Source organism: Hydractinia symbiolongicarpus, chromosome 6 (assembly GCF_029227915.1).
Source record: "Hydractinia symbiolongicarpus strain clone_291-10 chromosome 6, HSymV2.1, whole genome shotgun sequence".
Taxonomy (NCBI): Eukaryota; Metazoa; Cnidaria; class Hydrozoa; order Anthoathecata; family Hydractiniidae; genus Hydractinia; species Hydractinia symbiolongicarpus.
The window spans coordinates 31493721-31518355 of NC_079880.1; the positions used below are offsets into that span (position 1 = coordinate 31493721).

The 24635-nt window shown below is 36.7% G+C and overlaps 1 pseudogene; it reads right to left on the reverse strand.

Annotated features, from left to right (window-relative positions):
• Positions 1–12098: 12098 nt before the first annotated feature.
• LOC130648272 (uncharacterized) overlaps positions 12099–24635 on the reverse strand; it is a 28499-nt pseudogene continuing 15962 nt past the window's right edge.

Below are 24635 nucleotides of genomic sequence, written 5' to 3' on the forward strand. Positions count from 1 at the left end.
ATTGGTATCAATCCCAATATTAACGCTCCGCATGCTGTTGCCATAGCAAGGAAGCAGGTACATGATATACCCCTCCCTCCACCATCCTCCGAGGAAGCTGCCCTTCACGAGGATACCAAAGCCACGCTGGTTACGGTAGGAGTAGGAATTATTCTCGCTTTCATCTGGATGAAGAAATAGGTCTAATGTGTTGAACAACATACTAGACTCTTCATGGATTCTTACTTCTCCTGTTACTTACATACGCAACAACAATACCCACGGTGGCAGCCAAAGCCATATACAAGTGCTTTGCTGCGAATTCGACAACTCTCGCTGCAACTCTGAAAAAGAACGACACCACGCTGCCAATGATTCCAGGAAGAGCTGCCCCCGCCTTACCTGCCAAATATTTGAGGAATTTTCCGAGTCTAACAAACCCTTTGCCTGCAGCACTACTTCCTCTAGCACCAGCTCCTGCTGCCCCACTACCACCTGTGAGCGCCAGGACGATGCTAGAGACCATCAATCCAACAGCAGAAACGATGCTCGCTATAGTTATCCCTTGCTCTTTGAAGAGAATAGTCAGCTTCTCCCTTAGCTATGTGTCATCTCCAGCTATTTTCATGAGGGTCTCCTTAATTGCCTTCAGTTTATTGTGGATATCCTTATCCCAAATTTTTTGTTGCTCCTCGGATACACCTGGTGTAGCTTTCTTTTGTCTTTAATCTCTTTAGTTTATCGCTGAGAGTCTGAAGATCGCGCTTAAACCCCCTTCTTTCACGTTCCTCTAAGGCTTCGGTAAAGGAAGTATCCTCAATCAGACTCTTTGTTTCATCTAGAATATTCTCGAGTACCGGCAACATTTCGATATCACCAGGGTTGTCATTGATGGTATCAATATCATTCATAAGTTTCTGGGCCATCTTTCTACTACCCTTGTTGGGTGTAACATAGTCGGCAAAACCTAAGGCCTTCAGACGCGTAGGTCCTAAGGCCGTCTTTATAGCTGTAATAGTTCTTAGCTCACCGGTCGCAGTCGTAAGCGCTATCTCTTTATATTCTTTACTCCCCAGCGTAACCGCCCTAAAAACAAGCTTTTTACCTTCATCGACCCTAAAATAATAATAATTTTTATCGGTTGAAAGAAATCCTAAATGCTCGCTAAGCTTAGCATAAAAATCGTCGACAGTCTCCTCTAAATTCTGTTCCCCCAACCCTACATCTAATCGCCTACGCGCACCTTCCTGCTGTTCTCCTGGCGTTAGGCTGACATCAGGCTCTGGTCGAAGGATCTCACTCTCGCTACTAAATTCTTCAGATTCGTCTTCTATATCTTCCTCTGGCTTAAAATCTGGTTCAAACGCTGGATTTAGAGGCATTTATTTCAACCCATGTACCTGTATAAATAAACATGTCTAACATATTCGGAAATAAGCTAAATCCATACAGGGAAGTCAAAACTATGCTCGGCATGAAAGGGAAAAAACAAAGAGTCAAGGTCTCTCACGTACCATCAACGATTAATCAGAATGAAGATCTTTATGTCGATGTACCAAACATGGGACAGAATGATGTAATTTTCCCAGGCTCTCTCAAGCTCCTCTTTGACTTAGAATTGACTGGTACCAATACCAAACGCACCATCGTCAGCAACATCGGTAAGGCCCTGGTTGAAAACCTTCGAATAAGCCTGAATGGCAATGAATTACAAAACATCGCCGATTATAATATCTTCGCAACATACAAGGACCTATGGCTACCAAAGTTTGAGCGCGATAACAACCTAATTTTAGAAGGCATCAATCCGAACGATGGCACCATCAGAGCTCTCCAAGTAAAAGCCAGTGATCATGTAGGGAATGACGAGGAAAAAGCGATCGTGGTGGCGTATGGCAACACCTTTTGCATACCATTGGGGAAAATGTTCGAACTCACTAGAGACTTGCCCTTCTACCAAGCAAGCTTACACGATAGGCTGCAGTTTGTTTTACATTTTTCTCCCTATGGCCAAGTTATCAAAGATTCTGGTACGGCTGCTGCTGGAAACACGGCAGCCAAGCCAGCTGATAGTGGTTATAAGATCACCAACATCTGCTTGGAATTTGATAAAGTGACCAACGAAGACCTCGCAAGTGCCATGATGAGCCGTTATTCCCGGTTTGCGTTGCTATATGAGCGTGTACTCAGAAGCAAGGTTATAACAATGAGGCGAAGTCTCTCAATGGTGTGCTCTTATTGTTCCAGGACCCTGGGGTGGTTAAGGCATATACGGGTATGAACGAGAAATTCTACAACCCCAAGATCGAGAAAATCTAGATCACTATCGAGGGTGAGCCTAATCAGCTCTTTTTCCACGCGATGTTGCCGAAAGATCATATGGATCAAGTGGCTGCGTTGCTGGGATCGCATGATAGCATGATGACTGTTGGCCAATATCTAACGGAGAGGTACTCGCTGTTTGTGGACTTCAGATTAACGACCGACGAATTGTTGCACGGAAGTGGTAGACCTTTGCAAAGGCTTAGTGATGGGATTACGTTGCATATTACCAAACAGGCGGATGGCAATGAAGATATTAGGTGCTACGTCTATCTCTTGATGGATGCGCAATTGAATATCCTAGGGGGTCGTTCTCATTCAGTAGAATATTAAGAGTATCAAAATTTGTTTTTGTAGGCCTTGGGTCTACAAAATAAATGGCAACTCTCGCGATTATGGCTTACAAATCATCTCGGGTAAGATCAATCAACCTAAAATGGCATATGTATCGCTCCATATGTCCTTCCTCTTCGAACCTATTAAACGCGTGCATCCCATTTGCGTTAGCAATAACAACGATTTCTTCATATTAAGGATATTGAAGCCTGATCCAACGTTTTTTCTTTAAAATACCACGTCTTTGTACACGGGCGCACTAATATGGAAGATGGTGGTACTTATCGTCTTCCGGTGTTGTATGTTTGCGAAAAATCATAATAACATTATCCTTACTCGCATCATTGGCATGTGGTACATATCTCTGGCGGAGTCCCGCAATTTCCAATGCTGTTAGATCGAGCTGTTTCTCTCGCTCTTGAAGGTCATCAGTGATCATTGCTAGAGCTTGACGATGCTCTTCGATGGTTTCTTGTAATTTTTCGATGCCCTTTTTAGTTAACCATTTCATAATCTCGACAGCCTTAGGCTTCCTGGAGCGCGCACAAATCTCCAAGGCACCGTCCAATGTCACGAAAGCATCGTGAGGATTTTTAGTTTTCCCAAGGGCCTGTTTACTAACCAGGTCTATTTCATGACGGGAAATGGTTGGAATATATCGATATCCCTCTACAATATTAGCAATTCCCAGGAACTTCCCGATATCTGCTCTTTTGAACATAGGCTGATTTTGCGCATCGAATACAGTTTCGATAGCTCCGGCGGGTAATGTGTTAAATTCAACAAGACAAGACATTTTTTATTTAGTATGACATAGCCCAACCAGGGTGATCATTAGGACAGACATGAATCCGAAAAAAATATGCGGTGTTCCTCTGGATTCTTTCTTCGTCAAGAGCTTCCAGACTCCGCTCTAGATATGGTATCCTATCCATTTCTTCGTGACAATTTTCCAATTGACTTTTTAATGTTCTGATATATGACATTTATTTTAATATACACCAAGTTCGAGGATGTTCCAACCTAATATACAAGCATGCGTGCTTTGGCTTTTTGAGTTGAGCCTTAATAGCTTCCCAATCATCGATAAGGTTGGTCTCTTCATCAATTAATTTCATATCGGAGCGCTCACTAGGGTACCACATAAACAGCTGCTTCTTTTGCCGTCTCAAATTTTTAGGCAAAGCGGCATAACTCTGAGTAAGGAGCCATAACGAATGCTTCCTGTGCCTCCCGCTAATGGCTAATTCGAGCAATGGCTGTCGTTGCTTATCGAGATTTTCATCGGCTATCATATCGTCGATCCATTCAAATAACTGGCCCTTCGGATTAATTAGGAACACGTAAGGATCGAGCCACAGCGAGGATCTATTCAAGTAAGTCCTATTCCATCGGAAAGTAGGGCAGAGTATAACGATATTATGAAAATGACCCCTGTAAGAACCCTCCAAAATATCGAGAACTCTTTGTGTTTTGCCACAGCTCGTGGGGCTATCGAAGATTGCTGTATGGGATTCTTTAACAACATTCATATTTGTTGTATGCAATGGACAGACAACACAACCTTGAACTTTTTTATTTTGGAGGCATCATGGAACGCTTATACCAGCCTTGTTTAATGGCATAGTCATCGAATAAGATCGCTCCTGTCATATATCCTGCCGATTTAACACCGTCCTCCAGATCCATCTTCGCACCTGGTCGAGAAACACCCAATGCTTTTTTAGCACCCAGCGCTAGTAGGATAGTATATGATACTAATCTCACGGACTCCCATAAAGAATCTATAACCTCTTTCTGATATTCTTTGCTGCTCATGCTTTATTATAGGGCTCATTGCTTATGAAAAATATCAATCTCTTCCTTGGAATGTTTTTGCTGAACCATTGGTGCATGCGTTTCAGGAAGCTGCTGGGTACCCGCGGGTCTCTTACGGATAAAATATATGACACCTCCAATACAGGCGATCGCGAGTAGGCGTCCACCAATGTATACGCCTGACTGTACAGAACTCACTCCAGAAGAGGTTCTGACTGTAGATTCTACAGCACCCTCTTGTTGCTTCAGATCTTCCTTCCTCTTCTTTATCAGTGCCGCCAATTTGTGACCTTGTGCTACTCTACCAGGATGCTTCACTGGTTTTGGTATTACCCTCTCTTCTTGCACTTCCCTAACCACGAGAGACCTGTGGCAACACATACAAGTCTGATGGAAGACAACAGCTGGTTGTTCGAACCATGTACTGACATAGTGTAATCTCATATTCATCATCGTCACCATTAAACCAGATTGCTGTTTTATAGTCTGAATTATCAAAGGAGATAACCTCCGGATTAGGATTTTACACCTTGGTGCGTGATATGATTTGACCCAGTTTGGGAATAACATGTTTTAATGTAAAATACACGCTGGCCATACATTCGCCATCGCTGGGGTCAATAGTAACGTCTCCAATATCCACATCTGAAATGCTCATTCCAATGCCTAGGATGTGGGAAGATGTGTCTATATACATTTTCCGTAGTCGGGTATAAACATTTCCTCTTATGTCGCCAAGTTCCGGAGGTGGAATGACAATCTCTTCGAAAAGCCTTGTTTCCAATTCGTCAAACATTCTTTTCTTTCTCTATTTCTTCCTTTTCATCAATGGACTGTGAAAGTTTTGTGTGATTAATTGTATGCGTGGCAACGAGCAAGGGCGCTAAAAATTTGCCAAATGCTGTATAAACGAGGATTCCAAGATCAGTCATGCTTTCCCTGATAATAGGATCATTTTCTAAGTCATGACGGAGGGCTTCAGAACTATCAAGTGGTATGAGGTTACCGATAGCTTTGCTATATAGCCCAAGGGCGTGAGTGCTGATGGCTCTGGCTGTTGTTTCTCCCTTTTCCACCAGCTCTCTTTGAATATAATGATCATATATTTTCTCGATTACATCTCCCGTGGGTTTATCGATGAACATCTCAGTACATTTTTTAGGCAGCAAGTGTGGTTTTGACTTTCGAGCATCCTTGAGAGCTTGACGTTTGTCTATAGGTTTTTGCTCAAACGCGTCTGCTGGTGTATCTACAACATCGAATATTTCTGCTAAGTTGTGAGTCATATTTATTAGACGTCTGTACCGATAGAAACAAGCAATGATTACTACGTATGGGAGGAGTATAGATATCAGTAACAATAACTCCATTTATTTGCAGCTTTGTGTATAAAGGTGTCGCGAGACAACACCTTTGGATAAAGCTCTAAATTACTCTGATATGAATCGATAGCCTTTCGACTGATTTTCATTTTTCCACATGGGTTGCATGTTGGTATAATGTAACCGCGCCAGCTGTATCTCCCTACTAGGAGGAACACCATTTTCTTGATATTTAATAGGGATTTTGTGATCAAATTCCCATTGACCTCGGTTTCCCCAGCACATCCCATCTCTAAATTGAGCTTGGATATGCCCAATAAATGTGCAGATACCGCACCCTAGGTACTCTGTGGATGCTATCTCAGTGTCTCTGTTTAGAGCAACGCGAATCCTATTTAGAATGAGGTGATGCATATATCCAGGGAAATCGCATTCCTTACAATGGCCATGCTGTTTCCCATGTGGCATTTATTGCGTTCCCTTGTCGCCTACATAGCGTCGAGGCATTTGATGCACCATTTTGTTCATTCGCCATTCCGTTGGGTCTTAAAATTATCAAAAGAACAAGGTTTTTTGCAGCTTGTACAGCACTTGGTCTCCTCCATTTCTTTGTTGTATATACTATCAATATATACAAACTTTGGGACAATAGTCATCACTTATAATTCTAATGGCTTTGTATAAACACCATCCTCGAACACTACCCTTTTGTCATAGAACGCTGATAGACCCAGCTTGTTTTGTTCATACGTCACCATGCCTTGGTTATATACCCCCGATTTTTTGCATTATCCAGATCTCCCTTCAGTGCTTTCATATATCTATCCCACGTCATTTCATTTTGTCTTTTGGACATACCTTTGCAGGAAAATTTAGTGCCATCTTTACCATTGGACGAAATAACACTTTGCCGTCAATGCAATCATCCTCGAATCGATGAATTCTTCTTTGAACAGCCCTCCGGTGCGGCTTGAATATTTATCGATGACTAGCCAGTTTTTAACATCCTCATCGTACTGCTTGATTAATTCAGGACGAACAACATCACGTAAGTTATCTCCAGAGATTGCAAAATATGCGGAGTCCGTATCCATATACACATATTCATAGTTTTGTCGATCTACGTACCTATCCAGAAAGTCATAGTAAAATTCGAGCATCCGCAGCTTGGCCAATTGATATACATATATACCGCATTGGTACGCTCTATTAATGGAAACGCCTTGTTTACTCCGTCTTACTTCATATGCGTCTGCAATTTCTTCAAGATCCTCCAGGTATGGGCTCCTCATTGCCGCATCTACTACCTTTTCATCCTTTGTAAATGTAGTATTGTTATGTCTCGCCAAGTCCTCTATCATTTTGCCATAAAACGAGTTCCCTTTTAATTTAGCAGTATCGCCGGCGATGCGCGTATCAGGGTCTTTATCTGCTTGGCGACGCGCATCCGCGATTTCCTCAGCAAACCAAGCGAATGGTTTACCACGTGAGTACTTGAGTAGCTGGTAGCAAGCCGTAATCTTCAACCCATGCTCCAGGTACCATTTAACCAGATCAGTACAAAGCAGGATCTTCTTAGCTCTCATCACTCCCAACAGCTTCCTGGTACCCGGAATACGTTTTCGTCCGGTCTTGGTCAAATACGCCCGCATGTGATCTGGAATGGCTTTATCGGATATCTCTTTGACCACAAATAACGGTGACATTTCGCTAATTTTTGTCGTACAGCTCGGTGGGGACTTCGATATCAACTTGGGCAAACCCGAACAGCGATCCATCTAGAATGTCTCGCACCAGATCATCTATTTTTTTCGGCAGGGTCTGCCATTTTTATTACCTTCTCCTTACCACAAGGGAAGTCCTGCAGTAGTGTGGTTGGGTAGAGCATATTGGCATCATACCCAAGTATAGTCTTGCATTTTTTGGGCTCGGTATAAATATGTGAGCGAATACCCGTCACATCATTCTCATGATACCTGCAAAATACAATAGCTGGTCCACCTACCATGCCAGTTTGCAGGAGTTCATAAGCCTCGTTCTTTGTACATAGTGTACAAGCGTTTTGAACCTGTTTACAATACTCGCATCGGGCTTTGGTGCAACGAGCCTCACATTTATGCTTACAGAAATCCCCTGAAGCATAAAGCTTTTTATCTGGGTTCAACCGCAAGGATTTGTTGAGTACATACCACATTGACACACCCGGGATGCTCACAGCATCCTTCAAAATGTCAATCTCATCCCTGTAGTATGTATTGCGGGTCCTGTCGACGGCCTCGATAAATGGTATTACGTCTGCCATATTGTATTCGGTTAACCAATCCAGCATCGTGACGCATTCTCTTTTATGGAACTCATCCCGGAAAGCTTGGTAATCTTCGGGTGAGAGTGTGTTTCTACCACTGAGTGCGCTATAAAAAGCACATGGTTCAATTTTTCATAGCATGTTAGCTATTCGTACGGGAACACTAATCTTTTGAGATTGCAATCCAATGACTTGCCCCATTTTTCATAACTCAAGTCTGGTGCGAGGAAATTTTTGATAGCGATGAATTTGAAGTTCGAGGTGGTTAGAATCATGTATTCATTATCTTTTTTCGCTACTTTGATATTATCATCATCCGCAATTCGTTCGATAAAATACCGCTTTATCATGTTAATATCGTACTTGCCACTATTAAAACCTATCACTGTCACTTGATTTACCCATTCGTGCCAAGCATTTTGAGTTTGTTCCGGGAGCATATCGAAATCATCCGGCTTGGGATATATCTTTTCAACTTCTTTAACACTCTGGATCTGTCTCTGCTCCAGTTGCTCAACAAATTTTTGCACAAGCACCTTTGGGTCTTCATTCATCATAAATGTTGGATGTTCTTTGTTGACTATCGTGAATGGCTACGCTGACGGGTATATGCTCTGATATATATTTTAGATAGGACGTTTGCTGCTGGTTCAATGGTGCAAGGAGAGCCTCGAAATCAAAGGCGTTGAAGTGGGAATATGCTCGAAATTCTTTCTTGAATACCCTCTTAACCTTGGGAGGATTTTCACACTCCCATGCAGTGACATTATTGTAGCCGAGTTTCCGAATGTGATCCTCTTTAAATTTGGTGAAATTAAAATTATTTTTATCCACGTTGGTTCTATTAGGCTGACATGGGCATCCATGTCATTTGCAGCCGTGGTATTCGTATACTGTTTTTGTCTGAGGATCATACCCATCAATCTTGTATACAGCCTTACTGCCGTCGCGTATCACACGTTCTCCCCCATGCCCACAAAGAGCATGATGTATATGCCTACCTGTTTGATTTGACATGGCTTCAATCCATTGGCATACCGCGTAACTGAAACCCTTATCGGGATAAAATACCTTTTCAGAGCTACTCTGCATCCGTTCGATCTTTTCACCTGCAAATGATCTTGGTTTTGATACCTTCGCATTCATTTTGTTTGTGTCGTGTGAGGTTCTCCGATCTGTTGAATCATTGTGTACAAACCTCGCATTCCCAATTCTGCGTCAATACATCCAGTTTCTTGATATAAAAGCAATGATCATGCAGCATGCCGAGGTCAATTGTGTCCAACCCCTTTTTGTATTGATTGTGGCCATAGACGAGACGCCATGGGGCCTTGTCGATGTTTGTTTTTGGTTCAAAAACTCTTATGTTAATTTTGAATTTTTAGGCGATACCTTCCAAGTCCACGAGCCTCGTAGCCCTTACCTCTTCCCTCTTTAATTTAGGTTGCTCGTGGTACTCACGAGCTAATTTGAGGGCCGTCTTTGTAAGGAACTCTGTCCCTCTTTTTACATCCGCTCTCTCCCCTACAGCTAGACACCTCCAGAAGCATAAATTGTCCGTTCTAACATCTTCACCATCCATGGCATAGATACATCTTTTTCCGCGCAGCCAATCTGGTAATGGTCCACATCCAAGTAGGGGTTCTCTCGTAAAAATTATCTTGACTTGTGCGTGCTTGAATATTATTTTGCATTTATATGCTCCTGGTGTCTCGATAGTCCTTTCTGGTGGCAAATAGGCTTTCGTCCAAAATTCGGCATCTTCCAGATCGAGGCGTTTCATCTCACATTCATCGATGAAAGCCTCTATTTCAGCCATGCTTAAGAGTGACCCGGAGCTCTTTGTTTTGTGGTAATTGGCCACATCTCCACCGCCTCTGTAAATATCACAGCTAAAGCTGTATACCACCTTCACACGCATGTCTGCGTGTGGTGTGCTTTTTCGCATAATGGTATCTGTCAATGGCTGGTTAAGGTTATTATTAAACCTCTATGTTTTGATGCGGTTTCCGTCTTCTATCATTTTCGCGTCATCATCAAAAATGTTCTAAATATCCTCGATCACCTCCGTATTGGTGGCATGCTTAGATTCTTTCCCAAACATGTGTTTGAGGTCCTCAATTTCTTGGTATTCATCTTCGATGGTGACCCGTTGAACCTCATCGCGGATAGTTGGTGTTCCTGAAAATTGACCCCTGGCCTTGTTATAATAGTAACTAACGGTATCCCGCACGCTCCTTAGTTGTTTAACAAGAGCTTCGCGATTTGCCGCTACTGGTGCTGACACGGTATTATATATTTTACTAATTGCATTTTTGAACAAACTCATTCCTTTATTATATACAGATTTTCTTTTCAACCAGAAAATTTTGTTTGGTCAAGGATTGAATATTTTGGGAATTTCCCTTACTCATATTCTGTATCATTGGCAGATGACGTCATGTATCTTACATTTATATATTATTTATTTTTCATTTATATATGTTATTGGCATTTATATTCTGTATTATTATGATTTCACGTATGACGTCATATTATTTCGTTTTTACTTGTTTTTGGGATGAGGGGGTAGTGGAAATGGTGAAAGCGGGGTTTTTGGGGGTAAAGGTGTAGGAGGAGCGAAAACCTGGTTATAATCACTCTCCTATACTACTGCATTTTCAAAAAATTTTCAACAAGAGAGTAAATTTTGAAGGCCTAAATACTGAAATATTCAAATGCTAATATGTATTTATTGCTGAATAAATAAACAATGAACTACTTCATCATTCAAATTGAGCTCGTTCAGAAGTTATTATATTCGAATCGTCAAATAGCAAGATTTGTATTCTGGAATTTCCAGAATTTTCCCGATCACTTTTAAAAATATCCAGTTAAAGTTTTAACTGTTATTTTAGAATACTTCATATAGCTATGTAAAATTTTTATTTTTTATTTATTGAGTTGTATTTTAACATTGCAGGTTAGTTACAAAAATAGTTGAGAATTGTGGTACTCGTGATTTGTTTACCCCATAATTCTCCGTTTTCAAGGTCTACTTCAAATTTCAAAATCTTTCAGGCTAATGACGGAAATCTTAAAGCCGCAGGGCTTCTTGTTATATTTATAAAGAAAGAAAATTTTAATAAATTTCAATGTAAAAAAACGTTATTTTAGTGCTGAATATGAAAATTTTAGTTTTAATTTAATAACTTTCAATTTAGAAAAAGCATTATGACGCTGTTGTGCTGTCATATTGCTGGTTTACGACCTTGAGAACAGTTTTTAGTAAATGTTTTTTTATGTTGTCATTTATTCCTCTTTTTCGATGATGTTACTTTGGTGCTAAACATGAAGAAAGAAGAATGAAAATTATTGATTTAATATCTTTCAATCTATAAAAAGTAAAGGTGTTGTGCTGTTTACAGCCTTAAATGTATAGATTACTTAACGTGTATCTCAGAGAGGCGGTTTTATGGCGTTTTAGTGCTTAAAGGGCATAAAAAGGCGCCAGGGACTCACAACGCCCCCTCTCTTCAAATCCTACGGGTCAAAAGTTTTACTAAGGCTTATTTTTTTCTGGCTATGCCCCTGGGTTTGTGTGTTAATCCGTTTTTGTGGTTCTTGGGCGTTAGATGAATTCACGTTATCCAGATGATTTAGATAAAACGAAATCGAGTTTTGATGACGACATTTTTCGCTTACATAGACTCTTCTGTCGCCACCTGTTATTGCGCGAGACGTGTTACGTCACAAATCGATAAATTATATGCGAACCGAGTAAGTTTTTGTTTGACAATTAGGGGAAGTGTGATCGAAATTGAGATCTTTTGGGTTGATTTGAAAATTTTTATGCAATGTTGTTTTCCTGATATATAAGAATATTTTTATTACAAAAAAACATATGTAACTTTTTCGTTGGTTTTCCTTTCAGGTAACAATTTTATTAAAACCATTGGATGAGTTTCCTCAGTTCTTTTATATTTGCTAGTAACTTCATATCATAATATTCAGGGCTTCAAATAAAGTTCAGCACATTAAAAATGTTGTCTCAAGTATTATTTTCTCTCATAAATGCAATACATGAAAAAAAATCGCAAAATCACAAATGAAAGAAAATAAACCCTTAACATTTCTTTTAGATGGTACCACATAGTCTTTGCCAATTATTTCGAAAATGTCTTTTCGCACGTCACTGGCAGCGGCTCGCCTGCTTTACCTTAAAGAAAACAAAAATTAGTAACTGATAACTTATAAGGCGGCATGGTAACACCTACGTTTTTGGAGGGGGGGACAACACCAAAATTTTAAAACTTTTACCAGCCAAAATACCACACCATGGACAAAAACTATATCTGACAAGGATTTTGTTATGCCGAACAAAAGTCCGACAGAGTTTTTCCATAAAAAAAACTTTGTAAAATAAGAAATCAAGTTGACAAAATCCATAAAAAAATAAAGTAAAATCCATACCAGTACATCCGACAGGCCTAAACAGAAGAAAACAACTAACATTCCAACAAGATAACAAACTACACAAATGTTACAAAAGATTTTGTGATGTTGGGAAAGAGCTTTCTTTCCAACCTAACACTACAAAATCAAAATTGAATCAACAAGTTTTCAATCAACACAAGAAGCCCTGCGGCTTAAAGATTTCCGCCATTAGCAATAATCTAAAAAAGTACTGAACTGTGAAGAGGACTGAGTAATATGGGGGAACAAAATCCTTGAATATTCTAAAATTTTAAAATTCAATTTTTGATTATTATTGTAACTGTAAATCATAGCTAACTTAACTTACATAAACTTCATTTCTCTATATAAGAACAATTTTAAAAGAAAGTAATAAACCTGAAAATTGATGAACAATAAAAACAATAAGAACAACGGCAAGGCTGAAAATTTATATATTTTCTCCTTTTCTCTGAAAAACAGCTTGGAAAATATCTTTAATGGTTGCAGCAAATTTATATTTACATAATCAGTTACGAAAAGTTATTTTCAGACTACATATTCTTATTTCACAATTTTATAGCTATAATACATTATGTTTCGCCAAAAATATTCAGCCTCAACAATTCCTCTTTAAATTAAAATTCATGAATAATTAATTATTCTGCTAAATATAGCTTTAGTCTACGTGCTTGCAAAATTGTACAGAAGGAAATGACGTAATTTTTAAAGGGAAACGTTAATAACATCAAAGATGGCGCATTATAAGACGATTTTCATTATGCTACACTGCACGAGCTTTAACTTTCGATAGCATATAAACTTTAAGGTATTGTTTATTGGATAATAAAACAATTTGTTGCACTGTTAGGATTCTTATTGGCTTAAAACTCATTTTAGACTTGTTCTCAGAAAAAAAATCTGTCAAAACGAGGATTCAGGCTTTAGCCTGGATAAGTTTTGGGCGTCCAGCTTAGCTGCGCTGTCTCTATCTATCTTTCTATCTCTCTATCTATCTCTTTTTAGGCGATTTTAAAGATTCCGCCTTCGCTGGCGAAAATCAATTACACGACACATGTTTTGAACATGTAAACGATGAAGATCAGTCTCGGCGATGGAGACCCGTCACGTCAGATTAATTTTAATTTGGTTATAGTTTTTTCGCGCGCACTTTTCACATTGCCTCTAATCTCCGTATGAGTAGGACAAGCGTGTGGTAAAAGTGAGAATCGAAAGTATCGTAGTTTTTTGATTGGAATCTTAACGTAAAGAATTTCTACAAGCAGCATAAAGAAAGCAAGCGCAGTAAACGACGCAATATTTAGTGTTTGTTGTATTTTGTACGTGTATTATTTTGTCCATCGACACAGGCTATGTTTGTATTTACTTATATTGTGTTTATCTTTTTGTATGTAAGTTTTTGTATCTTTGTATTTTTTCTGTTTGTGTTTAAGCTATGAAACGTTATCATCATACTGTACTAGACCGACCTATTATTCTACCGCTCGTCGTCGCATCGGCTCTTAATTCTAATAATACTTGGCTAATCTCTAATGGCTACAAATCTGCTATTAATTCAACTGAGAACCTAGCACTGGCTGTAGCTAGACTACCTCACCACTTTCGAAATCAGTTCTACAAATTTTCGAAAGACAAGATTACGAGTGAGAATAGGATTAATTTGATTGACTTTGAGAAATGGTTGAGTTGGAAGTTGTTAGAGCAATTCAATCTAATAGCAAATTTAATCGCAGATCAGGAACAGAATAAGATTAAAAATGGAAAGGAGTCGAAGAGAGATGAGAAAAGAGTGAGAACATTTGCAACAGGTGCAGGTAGTGAACGCAGTACGAAGTGTTGGATTTGTTCAGAAAATCATTTTGTTTTTAAGTGCAGAGAATTCAAACTAAAATCGGTGGCAGATCGTAGGAAGTTTGTTTTAGAAAAGGGATTTTGCTTAATTGCCTTTCAATTGTTTCTCACAAAATAAAAGAATGTAAATCTAAGAAAAGGTGTGGAATGTGGAAAACGTCAGCACACCCTGCTGCATTTTGGACCGCCACAACAAAATGAAAATAAAGTTTCAAAGAATGAATCTGAGGCAAGAACCATCCAATCTCGTACCACAACTGACACCTATCTTCAAGTTATCCCGGTGACTTTAACTCATAACAGCAAATCAGTAACAACCAACACTATTTTAGATAGTGGATCAGATAGCACCTTTATTTGCACAGAAACAGCACAGAAACTAACTCAGATTAGGTGGAAAGGAGCAACCGTTGAGAGTATTGACGATTCTATCGAATTCACAGACGTTTAAATCAAAAATCGTATTATTTAATGTTCACCCTACCAATCTGAAAGAAGAAATCAGAATCGAAAAGGCATGGGTTGTACCAGATCTTAACACTCCTACTAAAAAACGAAACATCACAGACTTAAAAGAAAAATATGCTCATTTGAAAGACATCGATATACCAACCTTAAACGACGACAGAGTAACAGTACTTATTGGAATTGATACACCATCACTTCATATTCAAAATGATTATCGAGTAGGAAAAGACAACGAACCAGTAGCTGTTAAAACGCAACTTGGTTGGATCCTATTTGGTGAGAAGAATAAAAACATATTTACCAATACTAATCGATTAGAAACTGATACGGATGATTTCAATAAAGCAGTAGAAAGATTTTGGGAAATCGATTAGCAGTCCAACGTCTGCAATCTAACGAAAAAAATTAAGCAAGCAACTAATTTTAGCAGAAAATTCGGGTTACAAGTCAAGGAATATGTTGCTCTTGGACATGCGAGAAAGCTTTCAGACTTTGAGAAAAACCAAACATCCGATATTACCAACTACATACCACATCATTGTTTTGTTCATCCTAACAAGGCCGGGAAAATTCGTGTAGTCTTTGACGCTGCAGCAAAGTACAAAGGTATTTCATTAAACGACAACTTGTTACCCGGCCCAGACGTGCTGAACAACCTGGTATCTGTATTACTCACATTCCGTACCAATCGTTACGCAATTATGGCTGACATTGAAAAAATGTTTCATCAGGTCCAGGGATAGAACAAGACGCTCTTCGTTTTGTTTGGAGAGAAAACACCGACGACAATATTGATGACTTAGTCATGCAAATACATTTATTTGATAAAGTAGACTCACCTTGTTGCGCGAATTACGCTCTTTGACAAACTAGCATCGATCACGATCGCGCAATTGTAGACGCTATCACGAAAAGGTTTTAAATGGATGATTATCTGGATTGCATGAAAACGGTAGGCGAAGCCGTATCGATTGCAAAAACCGTGACAGAAGCATGGAAAAGTTGTAGCTTTCGTTTAACAAAATGGCTATCAAATTCTTGTGAAATTCTTGAGTGTTTTCCAAGTACCGAAACCGTATTCAACTTCAACCTAGATTTAAACAAATTACCGACTGATAGAGTACTTGGTATGTTATGGAATCCGAATTCTGTCTATTCACATTCAAAGTTGTCAACAAGGCATCACTTGAAACTAAAAGAGGTATATTAAGTTTAACAAGTTCAATATTTGACCCACTTGGTATCTTAACACCATTCATTTTAGAAGGAAAACTTATCATCCAATCTTTGTGGAAATCCAAAGTAGACTGGGATGAAGAAATACCAACCGAATTAAAAACAAGGTGGTTGAGCTGGAGAAGTGAACTGGAAAAACTAACATCGATCAACATTCCTCGATGGTTCAAACTACAATCCGTTAATCAGTTGATTCAACTACATATTTTTTCCGATGCTTTAATCAATGCATATGGTGCTGTTGCATATCTACGTATTCAGGAAACGCATACTGTCAATGTAACATTCGTGATGGGAAAATACGGAGTCGCCCCGTTGAATCCGAAATCTCTCACAATACCAAAATTAGAATTACAAGCTGCTTTCTTGGCTAGAAGAATGAGAGAATCAAAAGTGAGTAGTCTTTCCAAGGACCTCAGTACCAAATTTTGGACAGATTCACAAATAATGTTAAAATATATCTTGAATGAAAACCGAAAACTTCCAGTATTCTGACGTCAATTCGTGGCGTTTTGTACCAGGAACTCTAAACCCAACAGACAATGCTACAAGATATGTACCACTATCACCGACCGAGAATTCCAGATGGTTAACCGGTACATTGTTCTTAATCGAAGGGCAATGCAATTGGCCAGATCAAAGCCAAAATGTCAATCAAAGTGAAGAGGACGCAGATATTACCAACTTTCAGTCAACCAGTAATGCAATACCAGAGAAAAAATCCTTTATCAAATGGCAAAGTTATTCCGATTGGCAAAAACTCTGTCGCCACATTGCGTGGATTATCAAATTAGAACCAAATTGGTTGTTATTAAGGAGGGGAGGATCTGAAAAATTTGATTACCTAACCGTTGATGAAATTGAAGCAACAAAGTTACAGTTGTATAGCATCTCACAACAAGAATCCTACCCATCAGAATTCGAAAACCTACAATCACACAAGGAACTACCAAAAAGATCACCACTTGTAGCTTTGAGACCAATGATGCAGAACAATTTGATTGGAGGAAGAACTGGTTTAATCGATATACTATTTGAGTCGAAACACCAAGTGATAATCTCGCCGAAACACTACATTGCACGACTCATAATTCAACACATTCATCATACAAACTTCCATGTTGGACAAAACGCCACACCAGCACTACCAAGACAAAATATTTGGATTCCGACTGGAAAATCCTTTGTGAAGAATTTGATAAATGCATGTACATACTGTAAATCAAAGAAAGTCATACCAATGTCACCACTTATGGGAGATCTACCAATCGATCGTCTAGCTGTAGGTGAGCAACCATTTAATCGATCAGGAGTAGATTACTTTGGTCCGATGATTGTCAAGAGAAGTCTACTACATCAATATTTTAGAAAATTCTTGTGGCATGAAACCAAATCCTATAAAATATAAGAATGTAAATGATAAGTCAAAAATGATTGAAGAAATTGTTGATAGTTTTGAAAATCATCCAAGTATCATTAAAATAAAGGAAATCAATGATTCTAACAACAATGAGAACTTCACATTCCAAGAAGTTGATGAAAATACAATTTCTAAACTGTTTAATGATTTAAACACCAAAGTATCAACAGGTGAAGATACAATACCATCAAAGCTGACAAAATTAGCAAAAAGGCACCTAGTAACGCCACTAACAGATGCTATAAATAGTAGCATAGTTTCAAACAAATTTCCAAGCAAAGCTAAGCGAGCTGCTGTAACGCCATTGGATAAGGGAGGAAAAGATAAAACTAAAATATCAAACTACAGGCCTGTCAGTGTTTTAAATGTTTTTTCTAAATTTTACGAAAGGGTTATGAAAGAACAAATAACCGCTTATATGGAATCAAAATTGTCGACCTTTCTCTCCGCCTATAGGAAATGCTATAGTACCCAACAAGTACTAATTCGCTTAATAGAGGAATGGAAGAGTAAACTTGATAAGAATTATGTGGTGGGTGCGATCTTGATGGATCTTTCAAAAGCTTTTGACTGTGTACCACATGACTTACTAATTGCGAAACTAGCTGCTTATGGATTTGACAATAAGTCTCTTCAATTCATTCTATCTTATCTTACTGATAGAGAGCAAGCCACTCGAATAAATGGGATCTATAGTCTATTTCAAATTATCTTATCTGGTGTACCACAAGGTTCTATTTTGGGACCTATCATATTCAATATATTTATAAATGATTTGTTTCTTTTTATAGAAAAATATAAGCTACATAATTACGCTGATGATAACACAATATCCAACTTCTCAAATTCTATTCCTAATTTGATAAATACTTTAGAAAACGAAGCTAAAACTGCCCTCTCCTGGTTAAAAGAGAATAAAATGATTGCAAACCCTGAAAAGTTTCACTCAATAATTCTGACAAAGAATAAGGCAGATAATTTAGGTCTAAAATTTAATATAGGAAATAAAACTATTGAAAGTGAAAATAACGTGAAATTACTAGGTGTGACTATAGACAATAAATTAAATTTTGACAGACACGTTAGTGATTTGTGTCGCAAAGCATCAGCCCAACTAAATGCCTTATTTCGATTTAGAAGTTTCTTATCCTTTCAAGCAAAATATATTTTAGTTCAAAGTTTTATCTACGCAAATTTCAATTATTGTTCCCTTATATGGCATTTTTCTTCTTCTAAATCTTTATCTAAAGTCGAAATGATACAAAAACGAGCATTAAGATTTCTGTATAATGATACGGTAAGTACATACGAAAATTTACTTAAAAATTCCAGCAAGAGTCACATGAATGTAAATCGCTTACGGTCATTGTGTATAGAAATCTCTAAAACTATAAATAACAGCAGCCCTCTTTTTATGAAAGATATATTTTGTTTAAATGATAACGGTAGGACAGTCAGAGAACAAAATACAAATAATTTGGTAGTCTCAAGGAAAAGGACCGCGACTTTTGGAACTAATAGCTTATCAGCCCTGGGACCAAAGATTTGGAATAACCTACCATCACATTTGAAACGATGTGACAACCTTAAAGTTTTTAAAAGCATGATTAAAATGTGGGACGGATGTAAATGTAACTGTGATGAATGTAAGGTCCCTTTATAGAACTTTGTTGTTATTATTGTTTATATATATAAAAAAAATGATTTTATTTAATTGTAAACATAAAAAAAATTTAGTCGATTTAGATTAGTTTTCTTAATTACTTTTTTTTTGGAAACTATTGTAAATATGTGAATAATCGACTTTAAATAAATTGAAAAGAAAAGAAAGAAAAGAAAGAAAGAAAAAGTAAGAGGACAAGAGCTTTATCTGGAACCGTAAAAAGGTATGGAGCAACCGTGCCGTGCATGACAACAATGCAGTGTTTTCGAATTTAAGAATCGAATATATTTCAAACGGAAACGTAACAGATGTAAACATTGATTTAACTTTGTTTACATTAAGGTTTATTATAACGACATCAACCACTTCGTAGCGTTAAAAACAGTAACAACGGAAAAATTACTTTTTACATTTTATATAAATTCTTCTCTATTATATACACGCTGTATTTTATAAGAATAGTGCTTTTTGATTTCCGCCAGCGAAGGCGGAATCTTTAAAAACGCCTGAGGAGATAGATAGAGAGATAGGTAGATAAATAGAGACAGCGCAGCTAGGCTGGACGCCCGAAACTTATCCAGGCTAAAGCCTAAATCCTCGTTTTGATAGATTTTTTTCTGAGAACGAGGCTTAAATGAGTTTTAAGCCAATAAGAATCCTAACAGTGCATCAAATTGCTTTATTATCCAATGAACAACACTTTATTTTAAAGTTTATATGCTATCGAAAGTTAAAGCTCGTGCAGTGTAGCATAATGAAGATCGTCTTAGAATTGCGCCATCTTTGATGTTATTAACGTTTCACTTTAATAATTACGTCATTTGCTTCTGTACAATTTTGCAAGCACGTAGACTAAAGCTATATTAAGCAAAACTAATTAATTATTCATGAATTTTAATTTAAAGAGGAATTGTTGAGGCTGAATATTTTTGGTGAAAGATAATGTATTATAGCTAAAAAACCGTGACAAGTGTGTTATAAAAGAAAAAAATAAGTATATGTAGTCTGAAAATAACCTTTCGTAACTGATTATGTGAAAAAAATTTGCTTTAAAGATATTTTCAAAGTTGTTTTTCAGAGAAAAGGAGAAAATAAATAAATTTTCAACCTTGCCGTTGTTCTTATTTTGATTTTATTGTTCATCAATTTTCAAGGTTTATTATTTTTCTTTTAAAATTGTTCTTATATAGAGAAATGAAGTTTATGTAAGTTAAGTTAGCTATGATTTTCAGTTACAATAATAATCAAAAATTTAAATTTAAAATTTTAGAATATTCAAGGATTTTGTTCCCCCATATTACTCAGTCCTCTTCACAGTTCAGTACTTTTTTAGATTATTGCTAATGGCGGAAATCTTTAAGCCGCAGGGCTTCTTGTTTTTTTTCGTTTCAGCCTTCATGTTCCTAATTTTCCCTGGTGTACTTGCCCATTGCTTTGGGGAGTAAGAGGTTGTGAGATATATACGCAATAAAAAAGTAAACTTCTAATAAAATTTGTGCATCATACAAATTTTTATATTAAAACAAACAATCAAGCTTAGACATATTCTTAGGATATTCTGACCCATTGATAAGAGTATATTCTTACAAAAAAATGTTAAATATGTTCAGGCTGAAGACAAAACATATTTAACTTCATATTTAAGGGAAAGTTTAGCTGGAAGCATGTAAACGGCTTAAAAACGTTATTCACCTAAATTAATTTCTCTACCAGATAATCTAAACAACAGAGCTGCTTTTCTTTCGCTTTCTCAGTAGTAGCTAGCGTTCTCTGGATAAAAGTCCAATCAGTTTTTTACTTCGATTACTAAACTTCGCTTCGTCCCAAAGAAAACAAATTGAAAATGTATAACTAGCTACAATTGTTTGATACATTTCTATTCAGTTCTCTTTTTGACGTTAGATCATCGTACGTTTTTCTTCTTTATAACAAATATTATAACATAAACATTTTTTTGTCTCGCTCGACAACAACAGTCGCTCTAACAACAACAGTTTTGTTTTTTACATCTTAGATTCGAATTATCATTCGAATTCGATAGTTTTTTTTAAAAAGAAAGCAACCTCGGTCCCAGAACACAAAAATGATAGCAGAAACAAATAAGCTTTAATCTAACTTCATGATGAGTAAACATTGTTAGAAATAACTTTTGTCAGGATTACTTTGAAAAAGAGACAACTTTCTTCGCTTCGGTTTTCATTTTTCAGTTGATAAACTTTGTTTCCGTGAGATACGGCGCACATATGGCAAACCAGGGGGTAAAATTAAATTATTCTATCTATAACGACCAACGGGGCTTTTAAAACAAAAAAACATATAAAAACATTAAAATAAATTAAAAATTAGTTTTAATAAAATAATAAAAAGAGTTTTATTTTTTAAAGTAATAAGAAAAGAGAATTAAATGTTTAAATAGTAACCCCCTGCTTTGCGGTTTTTTTTAACTTGGTAAAATTTAGCGTAACGCCACGTCATAAGAAAGTGACCCGTGATTTCCGTGTCGTGGACTCACAGTTTTACTCACGCAAGGGAATTAATATATAAGACTAGTCGATAAGGCCCGTAGAAGAATCAACTCAGGCAGAAGATTAGGTTGTTTTACAAAAAAATTGGCGAAATGTAGTTTATCTGTTGCCTGTAATGCGTGCAGATTGAAACGCTGATAAAAATAAGTGTTCGCAAACGAATAAGGAGATATATATATGTGTTTTAAAATTTTAAAATTTTGCTGACGTCAGTAAACTCCTTTAAAGTACAAATAAAATTTTTTTTTAGAAATTTGCACAAAATCCATTTAGGCAGGAGTACATTGGGAAAGAGAATAAATTTGTTTACACGTTGCTTCCAATGTGTAGAGCTTGAAACGCTGATCAAAAAAATGTATAGAATCACGTAAAACACCAAAAGTAATAATAAAGTCACAAATAACACATCTCAAATATTTACATTGTATAAAGTGATTACGTTTGATTACATTGAAAACCTTTAATATTTCAATCAGAAGTGTCAAAAACATCAAAATTATATCTGGCAAATCATTTATTCGGTTGCATACTATACTGTTCCCCAAAAATATACAAAAAATGTAAAAAATGAACCGGTTCAGAACACAAATTTTTTTTCTTAGTATGATGATCTGCAGTGACCTTTACCAACCATTTTAAACGAAATGTGAAAAAGAATAAGGAGTAAATTTTGAATCAACAAAGATATATATTAGTTTTGGAAGTTTACATAAAATGTAAAACAGATCGGTTTTTGAAGAGCACAGCCAAATCAACAAAAATCAGTTCATTTAGCATGTTCTATATTGCCATTGCCCACAAATCTTTAACAAAAAGGTTATGAAACACACCAAATTATAGAAAAATCAGGCATTTCATAAAATATATAAAAAAAAAGTTTTTGTCAGAACAATTAGGTATTTTTTTATCATCACCAAACACAGTTAATATATAGATGACTTGCTATCTTGAAATATTTTTTTTAATTGTTTTTATTTTTTTAGCAGGCAAAATAAAGCAATTCAATTGGCTAATAATTCTTTTTAGAAGATCTGATTGGTTAAAAAACTATTTGCCTGCCGAAAAAAATGTAAAAAAGCTTATAGCAAGTCATCTATACAATTATAAAATTCTTAACAAAAACGTGAAACCATGGAACTTTCTTCCAGCAAAAATGAAATCACATACAGTTTAGTTCTCCTCCACAAAAGTTTATTACGAAATATGAAAAAGCCATTAGCTTACACAACAGCCTTTAGTGGAGTCCAATTCCACAAAAAATTGTTCTTTCAGTATATTGCATGTGGTCTTTTCCCACAAAAGTTTACACAAAATTTTAAAAAAACAGCAGTTTGCAACACAAACAAAAACATAAACAACCTCTCATCCTCTCATAAATTACAATAAAGTTAAAAACTCATGTAAATTTCCAATCAAATGTCTACAACTCCCTGTAAAAATAAAAAAAATTTACATGTAGGATGACGAAAGTTAAACAGGATTTCAGAAACAAAACAATAAAAAATAACTTTATATATTAAATCTTATATTATTAAATCATGAAAGAAGAGGCAATACCTTATCGGTAAAAAAAGTCGGCAAACTAAATTTAGGTTAGGAGGTGACTAATATTTTTTGCGACTAAAATTTTTGCCGACTATTTTATTACCGACCCAACTTTTTTTTTGACTTTTTCTATCAAAAACATCTCAGTGTCAACAGAAGAATTTGTTGGATTGCGTTGGATTGTATTTGTTTTAATCATGGTTTTCACTTTTTCACTGAAAAAGAATTAGTAAAACGTAATGTAGAGGCACTTAAGAAATATTTATCTTCTCGAGGCATATCTTTATCTGGGTGAGGGAGTAGAAAAGCTGATTTAATTAAGAAAGTCCTAGTTGCTCCGTTACTTGTACTTACAGTGTTACCGTCCTTGGAGGAGAAAAGCAGAGAGAGAAGAAAAAGTAATTAGAAAAGTTAAAATTAGTAAAATATACATGGCTAACAAAAATACGCACCAATAGACTCCTTTAAGCTCAACAGTGTTATCAGTGATCATCCACCTACATGATATGGATTTGATATGGATTTGATATGGATTATGGATTTATATTATGCGAGAAGAGAATAAAGACGTTTGAAATAAAACTAGGCCTCTAAAGGTTTATATGGAAAGAATTTAAAAGTTTTTTTGGATTTACGTATGCCATATAAGAGATTTTAAGGAAATCGTACTCTATTTGTGGCTATCGACGAAAATTGCGACTCTTATACATTCCGAAGTAATTTTATTGCTTATACAAAGATTATTTTGGATTAGTTGGTTTATATACAGAAAGTTTAAACGTTTTTGGGTATTACACGTCCCGGCAAATTGCAACAATTTGCAAAACTTCTTATCAACACTCTATATCACCATGGTAACCACAATGTCTTATGCCGTAATATTAATAACATCACTAATTACTTTATGTATTGATTTTAACGATAGCATTGAGACCATTGAAATAAATGGAACGATTGTAAAAGGTGACAGAAGCTATAGTTACGTTATTAAAAGAGGTAAAGCAAGAGTCTCCTATTATAACAATACGTGTGCTACATTTAATATTATTTTGCAAAGTGGCGACGTGGAGACCAACCAAGGGCCCAAACCCCAAGCAACTAAGTGCATTAAATGTAGAGCAACTATCAGACGAAATCAAAAGCAGCTCGCCTGTGAAATGTGTTTTAATCAAACTCATGCAAAATGTGCCGATACCAACTTGACACATTCCATAATGAATTGTATTCCGGTAAAGTGGACATGTACTGACTGTACACACTTATTAATGCCGTTTGCGCGAGAGAATGATTTGAATTCAACTATTTCATCAACTATTTCAGGTGCAACATACAGCAGTCATCAACACGCATTGCATGAACATTATCAAAAATTGAGAGTACTGCACATAAA